This window comes from Chamaea fasciata, unplaced genomic scaffold, assembly GCF_029207755.1.
Source record: "Chamaea fasciata isolate MVZ Bird 193981 ecotype frontalis unplaced genomic scaffold, bChaFas1.0.hap1 SCAF_2, whole genome shotgun sequence".
Lineage (NCBI taxonomy): Eukaryota > Metazoa > Chordata > Aves > Passeriformes > Sylviidae > Chamaea > Chamaea fasciata.
In genome coordinates this window covers 40510923-40520203 of record NW_027094087.1, presented here as the reverse complement: position 1 = coordinate 40520203, position 9281 = coordinate 40510923, and positions in this window count along the sequence as shown.

The following is a 9281-nucleotide window of genomic DNA, read 5'->3' as shown; positions in this document are numbered from 1 at the left end:
CTGCTCTCAGAATCACAGAATATTCTGAGTTACAAGGGACCCATAAGGATTTGCTTAACTGAATGGCTCAGCCAGGGATCAAACCCACAAGCCTGGTGTACAGTAACCTGTATTTGCTGATTTCCTTCTAGTACAACATCTTAATAATAAAATGAGGGCAAGCTTCTTTTCTGCTCCCCTTGTTGAGTTATCCCTCAGGAGCATCCTGCCCGTGACCATGATGGAGATACCTGTCAGAACACAGGGATTTGCTGCACGCTCTGGCACTGTTCCCCTCTTTCTAGGTTTGTCTCTCTCCATCTCAGGCTTTCCAGGCTGTCTCTGGCTCCTCTGGGTATGATGAGGAGAACACTGAGGCCTTCCATAAAGAAAGCCTTCCAGTCTCTGCTGCAGGAAGCTAGGGAGTTTAAAAAGGTTTTTGCTCTCCAAGGGAAAAGTACCTTGGAGAGAAGTGTGTGAATATCTTAGTGCATTTGGATGAATGATAGGCGTATATTCCTCTCACTCTTAATTATGAGAAAACTGAGAAGTGGCTGGGAAGAGGCCACAATAGGCTGGTACCCTCAGGCCAGGTAGCAGGAGAAAGGACAGAAAGGGGGAAATCAAGATAAAAGGATCAAGAAATGATTCCTGGAAATTACCCTAGAGCTCAGGTAGGGGGGGGTATGTTTGTGCGCTGCAGTGTTGCAAGAAGTAGGTCACAGACTTCCACAGAGGCTGTCTGGAAGCCATTCGAGCCATTCCCACAGCTGTGGTTTGGCTCAGGCTGCAGGCTCCCCGTGGCATGCCCAGCAAAAGCAGCACCTTCTGGAAGCTTCTGACAGCCCATGCTGGGCTCAAAGGGGGCTGAGCCGAACATCTTCTGGGGCTGAGTTGACGACAACTGGCCAAAACTTTAGCCTTTTTTTTCTGCTAAGATTACATAGCTGCCCAATTGTCTTCCTAGTGTCAAAAGATGAATAGTTTTTATTTAACTGGCTGAATTATTTGAAGGCAAACATTTTATTTACAACTGGCATGTTAATACTTCTGTAATTTCTGTTTCCTGAGGGCAGCACAGGGGAATGGCAGGGATGTTCAGTGATGATGGCTTTCTCAATCATTTCAATTCATCCTGTATAATTTTGCCAATACCAGTGTATCAATTCAGGGGGAAAAAAGAACTAGAAGAAAGCAAGAATTTACCAAAGTGCCTCATAACATTCCTTTCCTTCTTAGGTCCTGATGAAAAAAAGATAGTTTGCTGATCCCTTACTTCCCAAAATGAGGACTGAATTAATGGGATAGCCACAAATAGCTTCTCTTTCCCGTCACATTCCGCAACTGCACATAACCAAATCATCCACAGGCAGGAGGAAACCAGCATTGGTGCTGTTTTGCATCAGCTGCTGGAATGACATTGGGAGGTAACTCGCCCTATAAATCTTAAAAACCTCATTTTTTCAGAAGGTACTCTCATTGTCTTTCCTTTGGTTCCAGAAAAATAAGTCCTTAGTATATGATGGGGAAGATGCTATCCTGATGAGACTCCAAAGAAGTTACTAAAAATAAATTTGTGGAATTAAAAAAAACCCAGAAGATTGATGGAATAATTGTCTTTTATTTTAGCAGACAAAAAAAAAAGTTTGTTAATCATCTGTTCTTTTTCTAATACCTTTTTCACAGACATGAAAATGTAGTTCTCAATCTCACTTCAAATACTGTAATTATAAATAGGAGACTAAAGATAAAAAGAAAAATGTTAGCCAGGAAAAATAATATATATCTTATAATTCTGTGTTGGTTCCTTACAGCAGAGAGATGTGATATTACAGAAATATAGGATCATTTATGTACAAAAAATATTTTTACTGAAGTCCAACAAGCAAATTACTGATCTGCAGAGAAATTATTTAATAATCAATAAAGTTTCTCTTGTGCAGCTGTTGAGACTAATTCTCTGTAGAATTTTGTCCCTCTGAAAAATCTCCCTCCTATTTCAGACTATCACTTTTTTCACTTCCAAGTTTTCTTATGATACACATTGAAGTCATCCAAGAACTCGTCCTGTAACTCACATGGACAGAGGCACCAATGTTAAGGCCAGGTGTCTTAAATTCTTTGTAGGTTTCTGTTCAGGACTGATGGAGAGCAACATAACTATCAGTAGTAGTATGTGCAAGTTTTGTCTAGAACAACTAAATGTCCTCCACACCCATCATTAATCAAGCCCAGAAACTCAAAATACAGCTTATATTTTTTAAATTATCTGGTAATTGAACTGAGAATAAAACTATTTGAAACCTCTATTGTTCCTAGTAACATTAGTTCTAAAGCACTGACAATGTTATTAATCTCTAATGCATTTTTTCAACTCCACCACATTTCAGCTTCTGTATTACCAAAGAGATGTTTGAGACATCATTCTCTTGATTTGGCAAAATGTCGATGAGGATCTGTCCTGAAATATTTGCAACCTCCGACAAGAACTTCAGACTTACCTAAAATGTCCAATTCTATTAGCCAAAACAGCTATTGGATAATTAACCTGTACTTGTGTCTCAGATGCCACAGGCTGAGCACAGCATTCCACCTCAGTAGTATTATATTCCCCTGGGCCACAAAAAGCTCGTCCTTGATGTCAGTATTTACATGACGCAAATCCCTTTATTTATAAGTAATGTTTTTCAATGAGCATCCAATTTCATGCACTTGGATTTAAACTAAGGGCCCTACATGATAAACTTGAATCCACATTTCTGAAGTTTTCAAGCTTCTTCATGAGCTACAGACCCTGAGAGAGAGAGAGAGAGAGAGAGAGAGAGAAAACCTTGTACATGTACAATTCCTCATAACTCATGCTCCAGTAAGTACATCTCTTGCTTTACAAGGTAGGAACTGCCAAGTAGTGTTTAACAGCTGCTCTGCTCCTATAAATGTGACTGTTATACTTCCTCTCTTTATCATTAATTTGTGATGACTAGTGCTGCCTGTAAGATGCAGAGTTTTCCACATTATTCCATAAATATCTTGGTTTGTAATAGGCAATAAACAGTTCTTCACTGGAATGCAAAAAGTCATTCCAATCGAGGACAAAGCAAAACAAGTTCAAGGTACATTGGAAATCAGGATCTGCTGCTTCATTAAATATTTTTTTCTTATTCTATTTATATCTAGCTGTTTTGAGTTCAGTATCAAGACATGAATCATGTGTTATATTTACTGGACCTTCTATTTCAAATTCATTTCCTGATATAATATCTATATCAGGAAATGAATGCACCAGGTCAGGACACCTAGGTTTACAGATATTAAGCCAAATTTTGGGCCATAGTTTCCTTTTTCCCTCACTTTGTTCCCTCTTCAGTTTTAATAATTTCACACTAATAAGCTTATTAATTGTTCTCGATAGGGTCTTCAGACAAGGAACACAATTATGCTGCCCTTTGCTATTTTTAGATTTATGTTTATTTAGGAAGGGGTTTCTACCAAGAAATGGTTAATTATGAAGTTACCTCCAGATATCTAATGAAGCAAAATTTCTTGACCCTTATCTTTCTCAAAAAGTCTAATTTTTAACATGCTCATCTGCAGTGAATTACAGCTTACAACTGGTTTGTACATAATTGCATATAAAATGAGCTAGTCCTTCAAGAGAAAATAAGAAGGGAAACCAGGAATATGTAAGGAAAATATTTTAATGGAGAAATCAATTTTTCTGTATCTCCCTTTTCTGGGAAAAAATAAGTACATTGACTAGCAAGACTGCTGCTTGATTAACTCTGCTTGAGCTTGGGTCTGCTGCAGTTGGGACAACATGCAGAATCCTTCACAGTAGGAAGAGGAAGTAATTCCATCAGATCTTTCTCACTTGGTGCCATGACAATCACCCAAATAAATCACCCAAATTAATTAGACTAAATAATTTTGGAATCTATGCCCCTTTATGAACAGTGTACACAGTTATCTTCTTTTATTCTCTGTTTAATCTTCATGCCCTGTGTTCTCAATACCTAAATCATAATGTGTTTTCTAGTTTGCAAACATGATCTTTCTTATTTCACCTCTGTATATTTTTTCAGACCCCAGGCCTGTCTAAAGTCCAAGTTTATGTAAAATGAGATAATCTTGAGAACTTCCATTCTGCATTAGGGAATTGCATATGTTCATAAATATGGTGTGGAAGGGTGATGAGTACATCTTAAGAAAATCCCCTCAACTAACCGTTTAATCAGGCGTTGCACTATGAAGTCTGTAATCACTGTTTTATTCATAACTGTTGTGTTATTGGCGTTCATTCAGAGGAATGCATGACTGACCTCTCTTTCCAATACTGCTGTCAAAAATTTCATTAACTCAGGCTGAGTAGGAGTAAATAATTACCGTGAATGTTATTCATTCTCCTCTGTGCCATGCCCATTCCAATAGTATGTGTATCACTTCTGCCATCTCAGGTTTGGGGTTTAGCCTTGAGCTGCACAGGCTCAACTTTTTACCACTGGAAGTCTGCCCCTTGTTGATCAAGACAGGGGTCATTGCATCGGAATTCAACCACTTACTCTATAAAGAGGACTGACAGTAATGTTGCCCCTTGAGATGGTTTGTTTTGGTTTGGTTTCAATCTGAGTCAGACAATACTCAAACATCTAACGAAAAGCCCCTGGTATTTAACAGCTCCTCAGAGAAATCAACATCTCTGTATGCACTTGTTAAATTATTTTGCAGCTTTTGTTATCAATAATGCCTTGGCTGAATCACCAGAATCTGTTAACAAAAACACAAGATGGTTACTCTAAATAGAATGTTCCCAGATAAAAGGCATTTGCGGCAAACTGAACAGGATTTTCCCCATGACACGTATTCAGCGTCTGCATAGACAGGTCAAAGGATATGGATAGACATCCAGAGTTTTTCAGAAAATAGTTCTGAATAAATATCTAAATAACTGAGTTTCTAAATATCTGCATAAATATCATGTTGTTCTTACTGTCTGCATACTACTGTGTTAGAAAATACATCTTTTATTTAAACATAAAAATTTTCAATTTACCAGAGCCCTGGAACTATGGAACAATTCTGATAAAGTGAGAAAGTTGGTGGCATTTTACCATACATATCCAATATAGGTTGTCTGAAAATACAGTGTGAATAAATTAACTGTATCTTTCAGATATTTTAGCACCTTTTTTTGACTCTGCAAAAAATCCAGAAGTTGTTCAGAGCAGTGTCTACAACCATTGACTTCAAAAAAAAGAGAACACTAATAATAATATCATGTCAAATGGATCATTCAGCTAAAGTATTTGAGAAAAGGACAATGCACTGTTGTGCTTGGACAGGGTTTAAGTCTGTATTGCTTTAAAGAGAAAGAATTAATATTTAGGAGAGGTTAATTTGAGCCTTCCCTAACTTGCATTTAGCAATTGAGCTGCTTGTTGTTATGCTTCTAGTTATTGTTTAATAGTAATTGTGGAAAATCCACTAGTGACTCACAGAGCAGACCTCTCCTTTCAAATATCTGTGAAAAACACCTTACTCTTCATTCCTTAGGGAAACAAGATGAAGGAGTTCCCTGCCTCATTTTTTAATAATCTAAAAATACTGACTGAGTTTCAGGCTTAGACTTGAGTCATAGTTTTAGGCAACTCATAGAACCATGAATCAAGTCTTATCAAATCACAGAAGATTAGCTTCAATTGTCTTAAGTTAAAGTAGGCACAACAGCATGTTGACTTTGGCAACCTACCTACTCATTTTATGTTCCTAGTCATTTTCTAACACTAACATGCATGGTGCCCACGCACACATGTACATTTCAGACTGAAAGAACTAAGAACAACCCATTTTGAACACTTCACTCTCTTACAAAGCATTTGTAGATGGAATTTTCAAGATTTTTTTAGCCAGTTGCTATGACTTTTTTTTCTTAAATGAATGTGCTAAGCATATGAATCAATAGAGAGCCTGGCATAGAATTTAAAGGGAGAAACCTACCAAAGGCATATGTATGTTTTGGGTTGTCAAGTTGATATTTATCTGGAGCTGGAATACCAACATGCTGTGATTACATGGAGATTGGATTGGGAGACTGTTAGTGGTGGATGCCCCCTTTGTTGTATTTATTTGTTGAAGAATTAATTTGGGAACTTAATTGAGCATCATGCACTAGAATTTGCACAATTACCATCATTAGTGAGTTTGCTGATGTTATTTGTCTGTAAATTAATATTTATTGAGGATTTCACTAATAGCTTTAGGACCCTCTATTATACACCTATCGGTGAATTTTCATTTACCTGGATTTGAGGACCAAAGTGAAATGCCTAACAAACTGTGAGAAATGAATGGAACTGACAGATAACTGTGAAGTTAGGAGATGTAAAATACTCAGGTTCCTTCTGAAAGGTTTTCCAATGATCTACTGGATCAGTAACAACCACAATTCAAGAAAATGCAGAAATGTAGGTTAATTTAGTTTGGAAGGATCCCTGAGAGATCATGCAGGCTACCACTGCCTCAAATTTAATTAGACCATGTTACTTATGGATTTGACTGCATTAATTTTGAACACCTCCAAGGACAAAGAACCAAAACTCTGCCCTTCAAAACATTTTTCATCTCTCACCACAAAGAAAATTTTCCTAACACCCAAGTGGAATTTGCAGTGTTCTAATTTATTTTCATTGCCTCCTGTCCTTTCTCTGTGGAGATCCAAGGAAAGTCTGCCACCATCTTCTCTGCATTTTCTTGTCACGTAGCTGAAGATATCAGTAAAGTTTCCCCTTTACCTTCCGATCTCCAGCAGGAACAAGCCCATCTTTCTCAGCGTTTCCTCTTAGGCCCTATGCTCCAGCCCCTGACCATTTTGGTAATGTCTTCTGTGCACTAAAGAATCCAGATCTGGACACACCACTCTGGACGTGGTCTCACATGTGCCAAGAAGAGCGGATAATCACTTCCCTGGATCTTAGAGCTGTAGTTACTACCCATGGGTTTTAAACTGGCCTTGCTTAAGCCTTAGCTCTCATTAAGGAAATATGAAATATGGGTGGTTTTTTCCTTCTGACAAGAAAGATAAACACAAAAATACTTCACATGAAATCATTGGGAGTTTTAATTTTTCTTATTCTGACTGAACAAAACCATCAGTTATTCACACAGTTGTAGAGAAAAACATGCATTTGTCTGGTGCACAGGACATCATATATCCTGTAATTTAACTTACAGTTTGTTTAGCCACATGGGGGTTTTTGGTCATGTCAGCTTTGGATGGGAAATTATCTTTTCTTCCTGTTATTTATTCTTTTCCTGTAAATGATAATGAAGAAATGCAGCTAAAAATGCACCATAAGTTAAAACAATCCTTATGTTGTGATTAAATCAGAAGACAGTGTGTACTTCTAGAGTTGTAGTCTTGCCACCAAAAATCTATAATCACATCAACCTTGATTCTGTTGTTAGCTCACATTCTTTCTGCCTTCTGGTTTTGGAATGTAAACAGCTTATTGTATGAAAGCAAGAGTGAAATTTACATGGCTAAATCTTCACTCAGAAATCAATGGCTCAGTATGCAGAGGCAGGTAAAAAAAGTCAGCAGTGTACTGGAAGCCATCAGGATAAGTGCTGAGAGAGGGAGTGATGGGAAGCCTAATTTTCCCACTATATCAAAACTCCCCATGTCCACTTCTTGAGAACTTAGTGCAGGTTTGTTCTCCAGATCTCAGAAAGGATATAATGACAGTGAAGAAAGTACTCAGAAGGCAATTTCAATCATTAAATTGAAGGAGCAGCTATCAAATTAGAAATTTGGACAAGAGGAGATCAAAAACTTCATAAAACTAAGATTTGCAAAATCAAGGAGGTACACCAGAAGCTGAGTGCTGCTGTAGACCAAACTGTACAATATTAGAGGCATGGTGCATTGAATCAAGTTTGAAGGACTTAAGATAGAGAAATTAAACCATCTCTTGTAGAATAGCAAGTGAATATCTGAAATTTGTTCTTACAGAAGATAGTGAAGACATCCAACATCAGTCAAAAACTCATCAAACTCATGTTCTTCCTAGATACTGTCTTTAATCATCATTGCTAAGAGACAGAATACTGAGATGAATGGGTCATTTAGTTATTTGCATGTTAAGTAGAGAAACTGAAGCAACTGAGCAAAGCTGAATGAAAATAATTGTATTTAATGGTACAATCCAAGTTTTATGCTGTAAGAATTAGGTACTCTGTGAAACGGGATTAAAAAATAGATTGATCCCTTCGTAAACAGAGGCAGAAGAAACTGATTCACCCCTTAACTACATGGTCAAGAGCATTCATCTGGGAAATGGGTGAACCTCAAGTTCCTACTTTGTTAGGTGCATGGATGTAAAATTTTGTCTCTTAGTCAAATCCCCTAATAACCGAAGGTAAATGTTGTCATGTTGTAACTTCCTCTTCCATCTGAAGATCTTCAGTTTCTGGAAGTCAACCGGATTAATATTGCATAGAAACAACACTTGTTCTTTTTGTTCAGGTGCAAGTCAGGAGTTGTTACTTGTGATGTTTCCTAAACATAAGTGATAAAAACTGAATTTCTAGTTATTTGAATAGTTTCAAGTAGTTATTTATAGAAAAACAACCTTCAGATAAAATCTTAATCTTTCAGTATTTTGTTACATTTTTAGATCAAGCTAAAAAGTGTTTCTTCAGTGTTCCTCTTTCCTCATCCAGGAATAAAGAAAAACAAGAATTCGCAAACCTTATTTTTAACCATTCTAATAATCTCATTATTTGACAGTATTAGAAGAATTTTTTTCCTAGCCAGAGTTTTCTATGTCAACTTTGAACAGGTTTTATAAATTATTTTGCATTGAAAGGACATAAAGCAATAGCTCAACTTCATGCATAAGCTCTGTGTAACTTTCTGTGAATATTTTTTATGGCTCACTTTCAGGCAGAAATTTCCATTTTATATGCAAGCCACATGTGACAAAGATTTTTTTTACTAACTTGAAAGATTCTGACACCACTATGCACAGATATCTACTAATTTGTTTATATAATAAATTCCACTTCACATCTGGCTAGAGAAAAGTGGAATAAACAAATGAAGATGGTGAAAGTTCAGGAGCATGTGTCTGGAATTTTTCCCAAGACCTTGGTCTGACTGTCTTATGGCCTTGCCAATATCATGATAACGAAGGCTGAAGTTGCTCCAACCATTTTAAAACAGTGGGGGATAGAATCTATTCTGATTTAGTCCCTAGGCAATTTAATGAGCTTCTTAATGATTATGAATCTGCAAGTATGAACCA